Genomic DNA, 22,246 nt, shown 5'->3' with positions numbered 1-22,246 from the left:
ACACCAATTTAGGAGAAATGGATGAATATATACAAAAATACAAACTGCCTAGACGAACAGAAGAGGAAATAGAATTCCTAAATAATCCCATATCAGAAATTGAAATCCAACAAGCCATCAAAGAACTTCCTAAGAAAAAATCCCCAGGGCCTGATGGATTCACCTGTGAATTCTATCAAACATTCAGAGAACAGTTAATCCCAATACTACACAAACTATTTGACATAATAAGCAAAGAGGGAGTTCTACCAAACTCCTTTTACGACACAAACATGGTACTGATTCCAAAACCAGGCAGGTCAAAAACAGAGAAAGAAAACTATAGGCCAATCTCCCTAATGAATATAGATGCAAAAATCTTAAATAGGATACTAGCAAAAAGACTCCAGCAAGTGATCAGAAGGATCATTCACCATGATCAAGTAGGATTCATACCAGGGATGCAGGGCTGGTTCAACATTAGGAAAACCATCCACATAATTGACCACATCAACAAGCAAACTAGCAAGAACCACATGATTATCTCAATAGATGCAGAAAAAGCCTTTGATAAAATACAACACCCATTCCTATTAAAAATACTAGAAAGCATAGGAATAGAAGGGTCATTCCTAAAAATAATAAACAGTATATATCTAAAACCAACAGCTAATATCATCTGCAATGGGGATAAACTAGATGCATTCCCAATAAGATCAGGAGTGAAACAAGGATGCCCATTATCACCTCTACTATTTGACATTGTACTAGAAACACTAGCAGTAGCAATTAGAGAAGATAAAGGAATTGAAGGCATCAAAATAGGCAAGGAGGAGACCAAGTTATCACTCTTTGCGGATGACATGATGGTCTACTTAAAGAATCCTAGAGATTCAACCAAAAAGCTAATTGAAATAATCAACAACTTTAGCAAAGTTGCAGGATACAAAATAAACCCACATAAATCATCAGCTTTTCTATATATCTCCAACACAGCTCAGCAGCAAGAACTAGAAAGAGAAATCCCATTCAAAATCACCTTAGACAAAATAAAATACCTAGGAATCTATCTCCCAAGACAAACACAGGAACTATATGAACACAACTACAAAACACTCGCCACACAACTAAAACTAGACTTGAACAAATGGAAAAACATTAACTGCTCATGGATAGGACGAGCCAATATAATAAAAATGACCATCCTACCCAAACTTATTTATCTATTTAGTGCCATACCCATTGAACTACCAAAATACTTCTTCACTGATTTAGAAAAAACTATAACAAAGTTCATTTGGAAGAACAAAAGATCAAGGATATCCAGGGAAATAATGAAAAAAAACACACATGATGGGGGCCTTGCAGTCCCTGACCTAAAACTATATTACAAAGCAGCAGTCATCAAAACAATTTGGTACTGGCTAAGAAACAGAAAGGAAGATCAGTGGAATAGACTGGGGGAAAGCGACCTCAGCAAGACAGTATACAATAAACCCAAAGATCCCAGCTTTTGGGACAAAAATCCACTATTCGATAAAAACTGCTGGGAAAATTGGAAGACAGTGTGGGAGAGACTAGGAATAGATCAACACCTCACACCCTACACCAAGATAAATTCAAAATGGGTGAGTGACTTAAACATAAAGAAGGAAACCATAAGTAAATTGGGTAAACATAAAATAGTATACATGTCAGACCTTTGGGAGGGGAAAGGCTTTAAAACCAAGCAAGATATAGAAAGAATCACAAAATGTAAAATAAATAATTTTGACTACATCAAACTAAAAAGCTTTTGTACAAACAAAACCAATGTAACTAAAATCAGAAGGGAAACAACAAATTGGGAAAAAATCTTCATAGAAACCTCTGACAAAGGTTTAATTACTCATATTTATAATGAGATAAATCAATTGTACAAAAAATCAAGCCATTCTCCAATTGATAAATGGGCAAGGGAAATGGATAGGCAGTTCTCAGATAAAGAAATCAAAACTATTAACAAGCACATGAAGAAGTGTTCTACATCTCTTATAATCAGAGAGATGCAAATCAAAACAACTCTGAGGTATCACCTCACACCTAGCAGATTGGCTAACATAACAGCAAAGGAAAGTAATGAATGCTGGAGGGGATGTGGCAAAATAGGGACATTAATTCATTGCTGGTGGAGCTGTGAAATGATCCAGCCATTCTGGAGGGCAATTTGGAACTATGCCCAAAGAGCAACAAAAGAATATCTACCCTTTGACCCAGCCATAGCACTGCTGGGTCTGTACCCCAAAGAGATAATGGACACAAAGACTTGTACAAAAATATTCATAGCTGCGCTCTTTGTGGTGGCCCAAAACTGGAAAACGAGGGGATGCCCATCAATTGGGGAATGGCTGAACAAACTGTGGTATATGTTGGTGATGGAATACTATTGTGCTAAAAGGAATAATAAAGTGGAGAATTTCCATGGAGACTGGAACAACCTCCAGGAAGTGATGCAGAGCGAGAGGAGCAGAACCAGGAGAACATTGTACACAGAGACTAATACACTGTGGTATAATCGAACGTAATGGACTTCTCCATTAGTGGCGGTGTAATGTCCCTGAACAACTTGCAGGGATCCAGGAGAAAAAAACATCATAAGGAAAGGATAAACTATGGGAGTGGAAACGCCGAGAAAAAGCAACTGCCTGAATACAGAGGTTGAGGGGACATGACAGAGGATGGACTCTAAATGAACACTCTAATGCAAATACTATCAACAAAGCAATGGGTTCAAATCAAGAAAACATCTAATGCCCAGTGGACTTACGCGTTGGATATGGGGGGGTTGGGGGGGGAGGAAAAGAAAATTATCTATGTCTTTAACGAATAATGCTTGGAAATGATCAAATAAAATATATTAAAAAAAAAAAGAAAAAATCCCCAGGGCCTGATGGATTCACCTGTGAATTCTATCAAACATTCAGAGAACAGTTAATCCCAATACTATACAAACTATTTGACATGATAAGCAAAGAGGGAGTTCTACCAAACTCCTTTTATGACACAAAAATAGTACTAATTCCAAAACTAGGTAGGCCAAAACCAGAGAAAGAAAATTATAGACCAATCTCCCTAATGAATATAGATGCAACAATCTTAAATAGGATACTAGCAAAAAGACTCCAGCAAGTGATCAGAAGAGTCATTCACCATGATCAAGTAGGATTTATACCAGGGATGAAGGGCTGGTTCAATATTAAGAAAACCATCCACATAATTGAGCACAACAACAAGCAAACCAACAAAATTCACATGATTATTTTAATAGATGAAGAAAAAGCCTTTGATAAAATACAACACCCATTCCTATTAAAAATACTAGAAAGCATAGGAATAGAAGGGTCATTCCTAAAAATAATAAACAGTATATATCTAAAACCAACAGCTAATATCATCTGCAATGGGGATAAACTAGATGCATTCCCAATAAGATCAGGAGTGAAACAAGGATGCCCATTATCACCTCTACTATTTGACATTGTACTAGAAACACTAGCAGTAGCAATTAGAGAAGATAAAGGAATTGAAGGCATCAAAATAGGCAAGGAGGAGACCAAGTTATCACTCTTTGCGGATGACATGATGGTCTACTTAAAGAATCCTAGAGATTCAACCAAAAAGCTAATTGAAATAATCAACAACTTTAGCAAAGTTGCAGGATACAAAATAAACCCACATAAATCATCAGCTTTTCTATATATCTCCAACACAGCTCAGCAGCAAGAACTAGAAAGAGAAATCCCATTCAAAATCACCTTAGACAAAATAAAATACCTAGGAATCTATCTCCCAAGACAAACACAGGAACTATATGAACACAACTACAAAACACTCGCCACACAACTAAAACTAGACCTGAACAAATGGAAAAACATTAACTGCTCATGGATAGGACGAGCCAATATAATAAAAATGACCATCCTACCCAAACTTATTTATCTATTTAGTGCCATACCCATTGAACTACCAAAATACTTCTTCACTGATTTAGAAAAAACCATAACAAAGTTCATTTGGAAGAACAAAAGATCAAGGATATCCAGGGAAATAATGAAAAAAAAACACATATGATGGGGGCCTTGCAGTCCCTGACCTAAAACTATATTACAAAGCAGCAGTCATCAAAACAATTTGGTACTGGCTAAGAAACAGAAAGGAAGATCAGTGGAATAGACTGGGGGAAAGTGACCTCAGCAAGACAGTATACGCTAAACCCAAAGATCCCAGCTTTTGGGACAAAAATCCACTATTCAATCAAAACTGCTGGGAAAACTGGAAGACAGTGTGGGAGAGACTAGGAATAGATCAACACCTCACACCCTACACCAAGATAAATTCAAAATGGGTGAGTGACTTAAACATAAAGAAGGAAACCATAAGTAAATTGGGTAAACATAAAATAGTATACATGTCAGACCTTTGGGAGGGGAAAGGCTTTAAAACCAAGCAAGATATAGAAAGAATCACAAAATGTAAAATAAATAATTTTGACTACATCAAACTAAAAAGCTTTTGTACAAACAAAACCAATATAACTAAAATCAGAAGGGAAACAACAAATTGGGAAAAAATCTTCATAGAAACCTCTGACAAAGGTTTAATTACTCATATTTATAATGAGCTAAATCAATTGTACAAAAAATCAAGCCATTCTCCAATTGATAAATGGGCAAGGGAAATGGATAGGCAGTTCTCAGATAAAGAAATCAAAACTATTAACAAGCACATGAAGAAGTGTTCTACATCTCTTATAATCAGAGAGATGCAAATCAAAACAACTCTGAGGTATCACCTCACACCTAGCAGATTGGCTAACATAACAGCAAAGGAAAGTAATGAATGCTGGAGGGGATGTGGCAAAGTTGGGACATTAATTCATTGCTGGTGGAGTTGTGAACTGATCCAACCATTCTGGAGGGCAATTTGGAACTATGCCCAAAGGGCAACAAAAGAATATCTACCCTTTGACCCAGCCATAGCACTGCTGGGTCTGTACCCCAAAGAGATAATGGACACAAAGACTTGTACAAAAATATTCATAGCTGCGCTCTTTGTGGTGGCCCAAAACTGGAAAACGAGGGGATGCCCATCAATTGGGGAATGGCTGAACAAACTGTGGTATATGTTGGTGATGGAGTACTATTGTGCTAAAAGGAATAATAAAGTGGAGAAGTTCCATGGAGACTGGAACAACCTCCAGGAAGTGATGCAGAGCGAGAGGAGCAGAACCAGGAGAACATTGTACACAGAGACTAATACACTGTGGTATAATTGAACGTAATGGACGTCTCCATTAGTGGCGGTGTAATGTCCCTGAACAACTTGCAGGGATCCAGGAGAAAAAAACACCATTCATAAGCAAAGGATAAACTATGGGAGTGGAAACACCAAGAAAAAGCAACTGCCTGAATACAGAGGTTGAGGGGACATGACAGAGGAGAGACTCTAAATGAACACTCTAATGCAAATACTATCAACAAAGCAATGGGTTCAAATCAAGAAAACATCTAATGCCCAGTGGACTTATGCGTCGGCTATGGGGGGTGGGGGGGAGGAAAAGAAAATGATCTATGTCTTTAACGAATAATGCTTGGAAATGATCAAATAAAATATATTTTAAAAAAATAATCATCGGAAAACAGTCAGTGAAATCTGAAACCAATGAAAACTCTGACAATTTTTTCCATAAGAATCAATGTAAATCCAATTAATTCATTCTAGATATTCCAAAACAAATATCCAAAACACATTTTATAGAGAATATAGTATTTAATTTCTAAAAAATTTGAAATTAATATAAAATGAATATAATAGACTAATGTACAGAATAAGTGAACATTTAACATATTAACCTTTCTGAAGACTCTTCTTGGTGTATGGAAGACAGTAAGAAGGGGAGAGAAAAGTTATTGTTTAGAAGGAGAATCCCCCTCAATAAGGACCTTAGTTATTAAGGTATCATCTGGAAAAACTTTGGAATGAAGCTGGCATGTAGAGAAGTTATTACCTTGATTATATCCCTCTTCTCAGCTAAGATATTATGGAGAATGTCTACTTGACTGAGATAAGATAACTCACTCCCAATGAGAGAGCTCATTCATTTTGTATATTTTCAGGTATATATTCTCCTCGCTGTGTTTCATCTGATTTCCATTTTCTATCCATATGGATAAATGGATTTATTTGCTTTTCAATACATGTATTGAGCAAGGGAGAGCATAGGTCACCCTTTGTTTTTGCAAAATTATCATGAAGGTCAAGTGGACATGTCAATGAAATCCAAAGCAACCAACAAAAACTGAGACAATTTTTTTTGGAAAAAATTGAGGAAAACCAAAACCAAAGGTAACTGATGTCAACCCCCCCCCAAGGTATTACTGTACTAAAATATAAATCTCCTGAAAAATATTGTAAAATCTTGATATTTAGAATGTATTTATATACCATGTAAAATTATTATGTTAATTAGTTAACTGAGTGAATGAATTAAACCCTTGGCAGCAGAGAAATAAATGATCCTGTCATTCTGTAGAGATAATTTAGCTATTTAAAGCCTGCACCCTCTACCAACTATTTGTTCTCAAATATTGTTTTAAGTATTTTGTGTTTTAATATTCATAGAATGAGAACAGAAAACTAAACTTATTCATGGAGTCTAAAGTATAACAGATATTTAAAAAAAAACCAGTTATCATTAAACATCATTCCTAAAGAAAGTCATATAAGAGTTTTAAAAGTGTGTGAGTAGTTGTATGGCAAAAGGATAGTCTCAAAGATCCATACAGCCATTGTTTTTATTGTTTTAAATTTTTATAATTTTTGCCTTTTATTCACAATATAGCACAAGTATTTTACTTAATATACTCTGTTGGGATGACAGCCTACAACTATAGAAACAAAAATTTTTCAAATAGAAAATTAGAAGTGACTAATTTAATTTGATTGATCTGGATTTATGCAAAGATGTCTTAAAGAAGTCCAAATTATGCTCACTCCTCTTGTCAAAAAATACATTTCCTAAAAGCCATGAAAGGCTTCCCATCATAATACTACAAAATTTACCAGGAAAAATTGGTGAGGGAAAACACAGTAATTCTTGCTTTTAATATCTCTCCCATCTTTCACATTACTGCTCCTTTCATCATCATCATCATCATCATCATCATCATCATCATCATCATCATTATCATCATCATCTCTAACTTTATATAATATCCCATGCTAAACATTGTGGAATTATTTTCTCATTTGATCCTCACAATTATATAGGGAAGTAGGCGTGTGACAAGGAAATCACTTTAAAAGACTGATATAAATTAATTTAAGGTCGCCAAGGAATTCAGTTATGTAATTCCTTAATGAAAACTCAAGTCAGCAGTCAACCTTTTATGGAGTTTAATTACAAACAGGAGGAATAAAGGTATTAGAGATAGAGAGAGAGAGGGAGAGAGAAAGGGGAGAGAAGGGAATAGGGCTTAAATACCCCTTCTGTTTAGGCTGCGCCAAAAGGCCCAAGCCCTTAGATAGCTGAGGCAAAGAAAAGAGATCAGTCCCTATCACTCACGTGACCAAAATGGAGAAACAGTCTCAGGGGCCTCCACCTCCAGCTTCCTTCTGAGCAAGCTTCTCAGAACACTACCTCTCAGAGCAAAAACTCTCCAACCACCTCCCCTAGTCCTCAGACCCCTCTATCTTTAAGGAAACCATCCAAGTTCCCTCCCCTCAGTTCTCACATCTACCAATCACTGTCCATGTCTTCCCTGTGCCAATGGTGGCTCTACCTTAACCCAGGACCACCCAGAGGTCTGTGGCTTTGCACATGTCTGTTGAAGGTCATATTCTCAAATAATTAAATCTTGATCCTTTGCTGCAGCCCTTCCTAAATCCTGTTACCCTGAGTAGGGTGGAGATTGGAATAATTAAATTTTGATCTATGCTGCAGCCCTTCCTAAATCCTGTTAGGACTGAGTAGGGTAGAGATTGTATCAATTCTAAAATCAATCATGACTCAAAGAACTTCCTGTTCTATGCTTAAGCATAGGTCAAAGCCCTTTCCATTGTTCAGCAAAAGGTTTCTGTCCTAAAGTAATCTTAGGTAGGGAGGAGAAGGACCCTCCCTACCTAATGTTGGAAATGGGGACATTTCCAACATTCATAATTCTACGAAATTTTAAGGTTTACAGGTACTAATGTTATCTTCATTTTACAGTTAAAGAAAATTAGAAAAACTGATGAAATGACTTTGCCAACATCAAGAACTTCTAAGTATATGAATCCAGATTTTAATCCAGTTTGCTTACTCCAGGGCTTGGTATTCTGTCTACTATGCCATCTTTAATGATGCTCCTTAAAATCCATGAGATACTACCTCTTCTGTTCCTAAAGCATATGCAAACTCTTTAGACACAATCTGGCTACAATCTATTTTCCCAACTTTATTTCATGATATGCCTATTCATACATACTATGTGCCTTTGATGTTCAACATTCCTTTGTATATTTTCAATTAATAATTATTATTTGTTTATGTATAAACATACATATTTCCAATGTATTTCACCCACACCTATGTTATATACATAATATTTATGTTATGTACATAATATTAATTGATAACAATCATGAATATTATAATATAATAAAATAGAAAATACATTTAATCACTCATGTAATGTTTCTATATTTAGTAGAATTTTTAATGTTTCATTTTTATTTTATTTTAATGTTTCTACATAAATTTTCCAGAGTTATATGATTCATCTTTTCTCCTCCACCTTCTTCACTCCTCCATCCTGGAGTTGACAAGCAATTCAATCTGGATTATACATGTATTATCACATAAAACAAATTTCTTTCTTTTTTATTTTTTAAGTTAATAACCTCATAAAACTAAAACCTGAAATTATATACTCAAGTAAACAAGTGATTAATCATATATTTTCATCTGCATTTCTACTCTAACAGTTGTTTCTCTAGAGGTGGATAGCTTTCTTTTTCATAAGTCCTTCAGAATTCTCCTGGATCATTGTATTTCTGTTAGTAGCAAAGTCTATCATATTTGATCATTCCACAATATTTCAGTTACTATGTATAATGTTTTCCTGTTTCTCCTTATTTCACTCTCCATCAGTTCACATAGGACATTCTGGCTCTTTCTGAAATCATCCTGTTCATCATTTCTTACACCACAATAGTATTCCCTTAACATAGTCTTTCCCCTGCTGAGGGACGTCTGTTTAGTTTCCAATTCTTTACCACCACAAAAAGTGGAGTTATTAATATTTTTGCACAAACAGGTCCTTTCCCATCTTTTAGCTCTTTTGGATACAAAGTAGTGGTATAACTGGATCAAAAGGTATATATTTATTTAATAGATCTTTGGTCATAATTCCAAAATGTCCTCCAGAATGGCCAATCAATTTACAAATCCACCAGCAATGCATTAGTGTCCCAATTTATTCACATTTATTTTTTTTCATTTATTCTGAAATTAGCCTATCTAATAGGTATAAGGTGGTACCTCAGAATTTTTTAAATTGTATTTCTCTAATCAAGAAGCATTTAGAACCCCTTTGTATGATTGTTGATAGTGTAATTTCTTTATTTGAAAACTGCTTATGTGATTTTCTTTGTTTTGGTTATTGATGTTTGTCAATTATATGGGTAGTTTTCCTAACATTAAACCATCCTTACATTCCTATTATAAATCCCACTTGGTCAGAGTGAATAATACTCATGATAACTTGCTGAAGTCTTTTTGCTAGTATTGTATTTTAGATTTTTGGATCTATGTTCATTATGGATATTAGTCTGTAGTTTTCTTTCTCTGTTTTTGATCTGCCTGGCTTTGGAATCAACTGTATCACACATTTTGCATAATATTAGGATTAGTTTTCCTTTAAATTTTTGATAGAATTCACCTGTGAATTCATCTGGCCCTTGGGGATTTTTTCTTAGGGAGTTCCTTGTTGGCTTGTTTAATTTATTTTTCTAAGATGGGATTATTTAAATATTCTATTTCCTCTTTTATTGATTCTTGAAATTTGATTCTATTTCTTTTTAAAAATCAAATTACCTAAGACTCTTATTTTTGTTCATAGAATTACCTCCTAGTCTCATTTATTAGTTTTATAGTTCTTTTTACTTTTTACTTTCACTTTTATTAATTTCTCCTTTGAATTTTGGAATTTCCTATTTAGTTTTTAATTGGGGATTTTAAATTCTGTTTCCAGCTTTTTATGGTTGCAAGAATAATTCATTGATCTGATTCATTGATTCATATATATATATATATATATATATATATATATATATATATATATATATATATATATAGTAGTACAGTAGTAGTCTCTTGGTAACCGAGGATGACGATTGTCTTTGTGTGATTTCATCCGTAATGTATATATATATATATATATATATATATATATATCTTGACATAAGCACTCAGGGATATACATTTTTCTCTGAGTACTGCTTTGGGTATATCCCATTATTTTATGCTGTTTTCTCATTGTTATTCCCTTCAATGAAATCAATGATTGCTTCAATGATTTGTTTTTTGACACACCTGCTTTGAAAAATGAGATAATTTAGTTTCCAATTGATGTTTATATGCTTCTCCATGAATCATTTATGATTATAATTTTTATTGCATCATGATTTGAAAAAGGTGGCAATTATTATTTCAGATTGAATGCACTTTGTTGGGAAGTTTTGTGCCCTAGTACATTGTCAACCTTTGTATATGTATCTGCTACTGAAAAGAAGGTATATTCAATTTTCTCCAGATTTCTATTAAATCAAACCTTTCTAAAATTTCATTCATTTCCTATTTATTTCCTTTCTTATTTATTTTGGGTTAGATTTATCTACTTATTATATCAGAAGCTTAATGTCCCCAACTAGTAAAATTTTACTATTTTATGTTTAAGCTCCTTTAGTTTCTCCTTTATAAACCTGGATACTTTATCATTTGGTGCATATATGTTAAATATCTGCATTTCTTCATTCTGAATACTTTCTTTCATCAATATATAATTACCTTCCTTGTCTTTTTTAATCAGATCTATTTTTACTTTTGCTCCATCTGAGTTCTCCTGCTTTTTAAATTTCATTTGAAGCACAAATGATTCTGCTCTAGCCTCTTGCCATTACTCTTTGTGTATCTACATGCCTCAAATGTATACCTTCTACATAGAATATCATTGGGTTCTACTTTTTAATCCACTTTGCTGTCTCCTATTTTATGGGTGAATACATTCCATTTATATTCACAGATATGATTACCATCTGTATATTCCACCTATCTTGATTTCCTCTTTTAATCTTTCCCTTTCTCCTTTCACTCTTTTCTTTGACACCATCGTTTCGCTTTTAGCTCCCTCTTCCCACTTCTTTATATTACTTCCTTTTCCACAGCCACCCTTATCATTCCTCTCCCACTTCTCTATAAGGTCTTTTAATCACCCAACCATGTTTTCTTTCCCTTATATTACTCACCTTCCTACAACCCACTTCATTATTTCTTTTTTACTTCTCAATAGGGTAAGATAGTATTCTATACCCACCCTAATGAATCTGACTCTTCATCCCTCTCTGAGTCACTTTCAATGAGTGTAAGATTTAAGTTTTATCCATCACAACAGTCATCCTCTACTCCACTGTAATATCATTCCCCTACCCCAAGGGCAATTTATGTGATATAATTATCCCATTTTACTTCATTATTCCCATTGCTATTAATTCAAACTTCTTTTGTAATGGTTAAAATGAATGGTTTGACTAAACTATGAGAGAATATGATCACTGAAATTATAACAAATCAAAAATGACCTTTTTTTACCAGATTTATTTACAAAATAGAGAGAAAAAATAAAATAGAAAAATGTAAAGGAGCGTAGAATAAACAGTCTAGATAATCACCCTAAATATTTCTCTGGTGCCTGGTTCAACTCAGGCTAGGCTAAATAGCCCTCTATTAGAAGGGTCATCAGCCAGAAGGTCAGTTAGCCAGAGCACCCAGTGGTGAATAACTACATGTCCTCCCTTAAGATAGAGAGGCCTCTCTGGAAACTAATATCTCCAGAAGTCAAGAAAGAAAGGTCAGTTTTTTCAACTCACCAATCCAAAGTCCAAGGAGAGAAGATCTCAAAGCAATACTAACAAAAGCTGGGACCCCAGATCCAGGCTGAAGAAGATGATCCTCCACCAGCCTCTACAGCCTCAAAATAGCTAAAAAAACTGACTAGCAGGAAGTTGTAGCCAAATTTAAAGACCATTCTTTTCATAACTTCCTGTGTCCATCCCTTCTTTACAGGGACAAATTGCAATCTATAACTTGGCTTACGACTTTCCAGTGGGCAGCCAGTTGTTTCTGAGTTGTCACCCACTTTATCAGGTGAGTTGAGTACCTCCCCCCACTTAGGTATTAAGTAGGGGTATCTATGCTTTTGGAGGTATAAACTCCTATACTTAGTGGTTTGTGGACTTCCTTTACTTTAGGGTTAAGTATGTGTGTATTTGCTTTTGATGATTAATTCAATAGTAGACAAAGGGAAAGTTAATCCTATCTTCACACTTTTATACCCCCATTTCATGCTAGATTTTTTATATATCATCCTAAAGTGCTTACTACAACTTCTGTCTATATGTATTTCTTCTAACTACTATGATAACGATAAAAAAATTTTAAGAGTTAGCAGTATCACCTTTCTTATAGGAATACATTCAGTTTGATCTTATTGAATCTTTTTTTCTCTTTCTTATTTCTCTTTTTATACTTATACTGAATTTTGCATTTGGATATCAGGTTTTCTAGTAAACTCTGGTATTCTCTTCAGTAATGCTTGGGAATCTTATGTTTTATTAAATGCCATTACCTTCCCCTGAAGGAATGCAGTCAGTATTGATGGATAGGTGATTCTTGGTTATAAATCAAGTTCCCTTGCTTTCCAGAATATTATATCTCAAGCCTTCTGGTTCTTCAAGGTGGAAGTTCCAAATCCTGTGTAATCCTAACTTGTCTCCATGATATTTTTTTGTGGTGGTGGTGTTTTTGTTTTTGTTTTGTTTTGTTTTGTTTTGTTTTGTTTTTCTGATTTCTTAGAGGATTTTCTTTTCAGCCTGGGAACTCTTGAACTTTGCTATATCTTGGATAATTTTGTGTAATATGATTTCTAGGCTTTTTTGTCATGATTTCGAAGTAGTCATAATTCTTATATTGTCTCTCCTGATATTTTCAAGTCAGTTGTTTTTTCAGTGAGATATTTCATATTTTCTTCTACTTGTTCTTTCTTTTGATTCTTTCTTATTGTTTCTTGATGATTTTTGAAGTAACTAGTTTCTATTTTCCCAATTCTAATTTTTAAAAACTGAATTCTTTCCATCACCTTTTGATCCCTCATTTCAATTTAATCCAATTTAGTTATCATGACTTTCTTTTCTTCATGGGATTTTTTTTTGCCTCATTTCACTGTATCTCAATTCTGTTTTTATAAAAATCTTCTCCATTGGAATTTGTACCTCTTTTTCAATTTAAACATTTTTCTTTTTAAGATATTATTTTTGCATTATGTTTTTTTTACCTATTTTTCTTTGATCTGTCTTATTAATTTTTGAATTCCTTTTTGAGTTCTAGAGCTTGAGATCATTTTTTTTAAGTTTTGCATGTAGTTGCTTTGGACCTCACCATCCTCTGTTGTTTCTGTTCAATCCCATTTAAATTTTTGAGGGTTAACCAAGTCTTTTGCTCTTTGATCAGCCTTTCTTTGCCTTTGGACTGAGAATTCTGAAAGGTGCAGGCTGATTCTATATTCTCTGTTGGCTTCTAGGAATTTACACTGTGAAACATTTTCCCTTGGGAGTAGGTCTTCATTGTAGCTGCACAGACTTGAAAGAGGCCAGCAATATTGACTTCCATACCTCACTGCAGGCTGGTGACAAGGCCTGAGATTTCAGCGAGTGGGTCCAAGATGCTCTTTTTTTGGTATAGCCTACTTCCCAGGATTTTCAAGTTAGTCTGAGTCCAATTTTGGATTCTGGCACCGTTGTTAGAAGGGTGTTTGACCAACACTCCTCTGTGTGCAGTTTTGTTCCTTTTTCTCCCTTTTACTGTGAAAATTAGCTCTTTTTGCCTATCTTTCAAGTTGTGTTCAGGAGGAGAGCCCCCTCACTCCTTCTTGCTTTTTGTTTTTCACTCCTCTCATTTTGAGGCACTTTTAAAAGATTGGTTTAGAAGGACTGTTCCCTCAGGTTCAGTTTTTACTGATATTAAGCTGCCATCTTGTCTCTGTCCTCCTAGTAGAATTTTTTTTTTGTAAAAACATTAAATAAGTAAAATTACAATTAATTTTTAAATTGCTAAATACTTTTACAAATATAAACATATTTTCACAATTGTAAGACTAGAAAACACATAGCTACCTGATAATTAATAATATTTTAATAGGATTTGAAATTTTATAGATATTGAATGGTATAATATTTTTCAAAATTAATATTTATTTAGTACATGTATGGGGAATATGGAAGGGAAGAAAGGGATAGAAAACAATAGTACCATTTTTCTTTCCATTTCCTAGGTATTGACATTGGAATGGTGCTTCAAAATATGACCTTGTGTATGCTTCTTATCTGTAAAACAGAGGAAAGTAGTCTTTTACAAAGAAGACTATATGAATATTATTTTGCAATGTGAGGACTTTTGAATGGGAAATGAGAAATTTTTATTTTTAATCATGACAGTGCATCATATTTGAATAAGTTACTTGATTTCTCTAGTGTTCAGTTTCCTTATCTGGTAACTGAGGTATTCAGACTTGATGACTTCTCCAACATCTTTAACTTGACCGGAGGAGTATGAACAACTTGAAAGGATTAATACACTTTACTAATTCCTCAAATCATCAAAATTCCTCAAATTCTTTGACTCTGTATCCTATGTACCATGATTACAGTCTGAGAAAATAATGTAATATTGAGTATAGAAGGGCTTTCATGCAATTCTAAAAGCATTTATAAGTATCAATAAGTACTACATTTTCTCATGTACTCCTTTCTATAGGGCAGGTGGTGACTCAATGGCTAGAGACTGGGCCTGGAGTCAGAGAGATCTGAGTTTAAATTTCACTTCACACACTAAATATCTCTATAATTTAACTTAACCCTCATTAAATCATCTTGTTCTATTGGTACATAGTAGGCAATATAAAATGCTCATTCCCTTCTAATTACAAAGTTATTGAGTTAATCAATATTTTGTCCATGTGTAACACAGAAAAATAATCATTTATACTTTTTCATTTATGATTGTTTCCCAAAATTTTTTAAGAATTTATTTTTATTCAATTAAAATGAGGTAAAAAGTAAAATAATATTCCATTCTAAGAACAGGAATATTTTTTAATATTTAAACTGTAAGCTATTTTCATATATTTTAAATAATTCTTATACATAGTTTTGAAATCATACCTAGATGTTCAAAAAATGTGAATGTTATTTTTATTTCAAAAAATTGAATTACATTCATGTTAATTAAATATAACAAGAACTTAATTGCTTCTCAAAAATACAGATATTGTGCTATGTATTAGCATTTGAGGACAAAATGAAAATCATCCTTGTCCTCAAAAGATGTACATGTAACTCATGGGGCTGGTATAGTGATTGTTGCATTAATTCCATCTACACATTTGTGACTCATTTTTTATACAACCTTTCCTTGGACTCATACTACAAAGGTGTTCAATTGTTAATTGGAGATCATCTTGACTTGTGCTATATTTTACTACAAATGGATAAATTATGGATGAAAATTAAACCACCCACTGATTCTCACCTGTCAAATACTGTTCTATTATAATTAGATCATTTTCTTAAATGTCTTTCTTGACCTAATTTTTATTCCTTCACCAAGAAAAAGGTGTAAGAAATAATTTATGAAAACATCAATTGAAGTGTGAGTAAATATGGAAAAAAGGCAATGGAGAAAGGAAAGATCAAACTAAGTCAAGTAAAAGCATGAGATCATTACTGCCATCTATTTACTAAGAATGTTCACAAGGACTAGTTGTATCACATAAATTAATAATGATCATAATAAAATCATAAAATATAATGACATAACAAAACCTTAATAAATAACTCTGATAATTTTTATGACACTTGAAAGAATTATTAGTTCAATGGAATAAGCCCAGATACTGAGGTCAGAAAATCTCTTTTCAAATACTTCCTCCAAAGGAAAGTTATTATTTGATCTTGAAGAAGCTGCTTAATCTTTCCAGGTTTCAGGTTGTTCTCCTTCAAAATAAGGTGGTTTTTACTTGATACTATCTGAGGCCTCCTTAAGGTCTACTTCTTGATCCTATTACAAAAAAAAAATTAATGTTTTTAAATCCTTTAATGCTTAGTTTTTTCCCCAAAATGATTAGTTTGTTTGTTTGTTTTTTCTCCATTTAGTGCCTGGGTAAAATTTGTTCTTTTCTGGTCAAATTTGTTATAATGTCTTTCTTGATTTCTATCTCACAGAAGACTGAGTTAAATACTGAGAAAATCATGGCATTTGCAGATTTAAAATCTTTAGACTGAAATGACAATATGTAACAAGCTAAACTTTTAGAAGTCACAGATATACGAAGAAAGACAGAAGAATGACATTAGATTTCAACATTTTGCTATTTCATATAATGTATTTGTTATTATAATATGACTAAATATTAAGGCATGAGTCAACAAGTATTTATCAAGCATTTGTGCTGGGCATTGTGCCAAATAGAATCAAAAAAGAGATTATCCATGTCCTCATGGAGCTTTAATTCTAATTATATATACATTACAAAATAAATAAAACAAAACTGAACCTAGTGTTGAAAGTGAGACGAAAAGGAGAAGGGAGTAAATCTTCCATGATAGGATCTGGTGGATAAAACAGAGAATCAGTAATTGAGTCAGGATAATAAATTGTATGACTTCCATGACAATGTCATCATAATGGAAATTCCATAGAAAACTCAAAAATAATCAAAAGAGATCAGAGGGGTCGAGGTATAGTTTAGCATGAAACTGTTTCTTGATCAAAACAAAGTCCAGAGATTGAGTAGTGGAACCTGGAAAGGAATAAACATGCATTAATTCTATTAATTGGAATTAAAATTTATAATTATGAAGCATCTCTCTTACACACAGACATTTTCAATTATGTTTTTCTCTAGATATTGTGGTAAAATGGAGAGATAAATACTACATGATATTATGGCTCTGGATTCAGCAGTGCTTAAATAATTGTACTCAAAATGTAATTATTAGTCATGTTGTGCCAAGATGCAAGTAGATCCTAAATAATTAGATCAAGGACTTGTCCTTGTCATGCTATTTGCCTCTATTAAAAATCAATAATATGGATAAAGTCATGGCTGGCATGTGTATTATAATTGTGTAAATGGAATTATCCCCCTTTGTTTATTTTAACTTAAACAGTCAGTCAAACACTTTGAGAACCTTTTACTAGAAAAGTTCATGCCCTCAAAGACTGGAAGTGGATCCCACAAACACTGTCTCTCTCTTGAGCACTTCCAGCAAATTAAGAGAGCATGATTGATTCCTGAGATGTGATAGACCAGCCCATAGTGAAAGGAAGTAGAAATCAGAGAGATAAGAAGTTATATGGGAAAGGGGTTTTAAAAGGTGAGGCCAGAGAGCTGAATGGGCATGTCTGTTTTGGAGGGATTCTGCTGTACTGGTGACTGTTGGATTTCATTCTGTATTGGAGATTCTGCATTGGTGGCTCAAGGAGTTCCACTTTGGTGACTCACTTGAATTGAGGAAGCACTCAGATCTAGACTTAGGGTATTTAGCTAGGCAATATTTTCTACCTTCGTCCTATATTTCCCTCTCTTTACTCTCTTTGCTTTTGCTGTAATAAAGTTAGTGAGGAACGCTATAAAACAAAAACAAAATTCATCTCTCACTCAGATCTTTCTAACATTTTATTGAAAACAAAAGCAGATTTTCCCCCAACTCAAATTAGCTAACACTTTCACTTCTACTACCCCCATTCACCACCCTCATTCATGAGAGATAGCACCCCTCCATAGCATGGGATTGGTCCAATTTAAGATCAATCCCACTCCAAGAAGTAGGGGAAGTAGGAGGGACCCCTAAGGCACACTGGAAAATGCAATTCCCTTTAGACACAGCAGTTTGAAACTCACATTTTTCTCTGTGATCCTCTGGGAGACCTGTCTCACCAATGGATCATAACAAATATAACAGATTAAAGATACATACATTCTTGCAAGGGGAAAATACAACTACCTGGCTATAATTAAAAAAAGGGAATCAAGAATAAAATGAATTAGGGACAGTCTCCTTTTTCTCACAACAAATATAATAAAAAACATTTAACAAAACAAATGCAATTTGTTCAAAGTTCTATTTTTGCAATAATAAAAGGTTAACTCACAAGGACTTCAGTCTCTGGATTCTGGGGGGGGGGGCAGCAAAAGTCTTAGCCTAAAATAATCTAAATTTTTTTCATATAAAATAAAACACATTCCCCCTGAAAAGGATATAAAGAAACATTGAAATCACAGAAGAATACATAGCTGAGGTATGAGGCATATGAATCATTGCCAATTAAAAAAATCCAAATAACTAATGGATGAAAAGTCTAAATATACAGTTCCAAATTTGAACAAAATCATAATACGTCAGGATACTCCAAGGGGGCTTTTCACTCAGCTGCTGCTGCAGTCCCAGGAGCTGCGGGAAGCAGTGGTAGCGGTTCTTCTTTCCTGCCAGAGGACCCAATGCAGTTTATGTTGCTTTTTAGTCATCAGGGGAAGCCCCAACTTCAGAAATGTTATGTCCCACTATCAGACAAAGAAAATTAAAAAATAACAAGGGAACTTGTTCAAACAGTTTTAGCCCATAAACCCAAAATGTGCAGCTTTTTGGAATGGCAAGATCTGAAGATAGTCTACAAAAGATATGCTAGCCTATATTTCTGCTGTGCGTTTGAAGATCAGTACAGTACAATGAACTAATTGCCCTGGAAATAATTCATTGGTACATTGAACTACTTTGCAAATATTTTGGCAGTGCATGTGAATTTGATATCATCTTTAATTTTGAGAAGGCTTATTTTGGACAACTTTCTTTTGGGAGGAGAAGTTCAGGAAACATTCAAGAAAAATATACTTAAAGTCATTGAGTAGGCAGATCTGCTACAAGAGGAAGCAAAAATCCCACATAATATTTTTGAAGAAATTGGACTGACATGAGCCATCCCATGTTGATGACATCATGTGGTCTCACATACTGTAGATGTTCACTGCCTTTGTGTCAATGTTTAGCTAGTGGTATAAAATGTTGTTTGCCAGTATTACTGTTTTGCTAAGCCACTTCATTCAGGCCTACAAAAAAAAAATTCCACTTTTTCAAAAGGGAATAAAAAATATTAATCAAAAAAGTTGTAAAAGATTTAAATGTTAACTAAAACTTGATGCAGGAGACAATTTCAGTATTCTTACAGGTTCAATTATGTCAGTTTCCCATTAATTTTATTTGTATGTGATAATTATGAATATAGACATAAAAACGCAAAAAGGAACACATCTGTTGGTATTACTGCATTGAACTGAAAGGACACTAACATTTGTATCAATTTAAAAGTAAATGTAATGATGCTTTAATATGGTTTTATGCAACCAAAGACTAGGGTTACATTTCAGTATTTATGGGAATGAGAAAAATTGAATGATTTTACATATCAAAATGATTGAAATTTTATCATTTCTGTAGAAATTTAAACATACATATGTATACCAAAGATACTTATTGGGATATACATTAGCTTAAACTGGTAGCTTATTAAAATTTATGATTCTGAGACTAAAGGGATATTACATAAAAGGGAATACAGGTTACTTAACTTGGAACAATTCTATTTTACGTTGACCATTAGTTGAAGGCAGGAATTTGGACTGAAGATACTATACTCCAATATGAGCACATAATGTACATTATGGAAATGGGTTAAAAGTTTTCTATATAAGATTCCTTTAAGCATAATTTTACAACTTAAATGGATTATTTTTATCTTCTTCCCCCATACATTATGCTGCCACTATTTAATTCATTTTTTTTTTGTGGACTAACGAAAGCATCTACTTAAAATAGGATGTTATAAAAGTTATTTACCTGGTATTATTGTCATCTCAACACAAAGTATCACATGACTGTTCCAGTATTGGCAGTAAGTTATTCTAGTTAATTAAATTTTCCCTATACTTTTTTATGATGTAGCTACCACTAATTTATGACATATCTCCTTTCATGCCACGTCCTAATCAGAGAAAATATTTATGTAAAAATGTTAACTATATGAGACAAAGTGGCAATAGTGGTATTTATTTTTTAAAGCCACCATAATTTTGTTTCAGTACAATTTTCATATGTATTTAAACATGTCTTCAAGGTTTACATTTTCACTCATATGTATGTGCTTGGCTAGATTAATCTTTGTAATTGTGACCAATATTTAGACTGTGACCATTGTCTTATCACATACATTAGTTGTAATAAATGTCCACACTTACACATACAAAAAATATCATAAAGGTCCTTGAATAATGACCTGATTAAAGTATTGTAAGTCCTATAAGTCCATAGCAGCAATCATACACTTAAACACTTAGAAGCCAGGCCCACAGTCAACTACCCCAGCATGAAAGATGGAAAAGGGAACTAGATTTTATGACTTGGTGTGTGATTTTTTTGTCAATTCTCAAGGATAGGAGAGTCAGAACATCCAGTTTTTAGGTAGTTGATAGAAAATATTTCACAAGGAGTGTACAGGGATTCCTGCATCTTAACACATGTCAAGCAGCTCAACCTTGAGTCTCACACTAGGAAAATTCCTTTCATATTGGAGCAAAATTTCATCAATCTCATCAGAATATATTTCTTTTTGACCTGTGTGATCTTTTGGAACCATTCAGGTTAAGGCTGTGATTCTTTGGCATTGTGCAGGTGAAGTCTGTGCTCCTTTTTTTTTTACTTTTTCTTTTTAAACATTATTTTATTTGGTTATTTACAAATATTATTCATTGAAAACAATGATCATTATCTTTTCCTCCCCCTGCCACCCTCCCACCACTTCTCCCATAGCCAGCACACAATTCCACTGGTTTTCACATGTGTTCTTGGTTCGAACCCATTTCCATGTTGTTGGTATTTGCACTAGAGTATTCATTTAGAGTCTCTCCTCAGTCATATCCCATTCACCCCTGTAGTCAAGCAGTTGCTTTTCATTGGTGTTTTACTCCCATAGTTAATCCTCTCCTTGTGGATAGTGTTTTTGAGATCCCTGCAGATTGTTCAGGGACATTGCATTGTCCCTAGTGGAGGAGTCCATTACCTTCGATTGTACCCCAGTGTATCAGTCTCTGTGTATAATGTTTTCCTGATTCTGCTCCTTTCGCTCTGCATTACTTCCTGGAGGGTGTTCCAGTCTCCGTGGAATTCCTCCACTTTATTATTCCTTTGAGCACAATAGTATTCCATCACCAACATATGTCACAATTTGTTCAGCCATTCCCTAATTGAAGGGCATCCCCTCATTTTCCAATCTTTGGCCACCACAAAGAGCACAGCTATGAATATTGTTGTACAAGTCTTTTTCCTTATTCTCTCTTTCGGGTACAAACCCAGCAGTGCTATGGCTGGAACCAAGGGGAGACAGTCTTTTATTTCCCTTTGGGCATAGTTCCAAATTGCCCTCTAGAATGGTTGGATCAGTTCACAACTCCACCAGCAATGAATTAATGTCCCTACTTTGCCGCATCCCCTCCAACATTCATTACTTTCCATAGCTGTCATGTTAGCCAATCTGCTAGGTGTGAGGTGATACCTAGTTATTTTGATTTGCATCTCTCTGATTATAAGAGATGTAGAGCACTTTTTCATGTGTTTATTAATAGTTTTTATTTCTTTGCCTGAGAACTGCCTGTTCATGCCCCTTGCCCATTTATCATTTGGATAATGGCTTGATTTTTCATACAATTGATTTAGCTCTTTGTAAATTTGAGTAATTAAACCTTTGGCAAAGGTTTTTATGAAGATTGTTTCCCAATTTGTTGCTTTCCTTCTGATTTTAGTTATATTGGTTTTGTTTGTACAAAAGCTTTTTAATTTGATGTAGTTGAAATAATTTATTTTACAT

General features: G+C 33.9%; 1 pseudogene; it reads left to right on the top strand.

Moving 5' to 3' along the window:
* The first annotated feature begins 18,830 nt into the window (after positions 1–18,830).
* On the top strand, positions 18,831–19,304 carry LOC100619786 (AP-1 complex subunit sigma-2-like; annotated as a pseudogene).
* Positions 19,305–22,246: the final 2,942 nt, after the last annotated feature.

Source organism: Monodelphis domestica, chromosome 3, assembly GCF_027887165.1.
Source record: "Monodelphis domestica isolate mMonDom1 chromosome 3, mMonDom1.pri, whole genome shotgun sequence".
In the NCBI taxonomy this organism is placed as follows: domain Eukaryota; kingdom Metazoa; phylum Chordata; class Mammalia; order Didelphimorphia; family Didelphidae; genus Monodelphis; species Monodelphis domestica.
The sequence above is the reverse complement of the archived record's forward strand: the minus strand, read 5'-3'. Positions and strand labels throughout refer to the sequence as shown.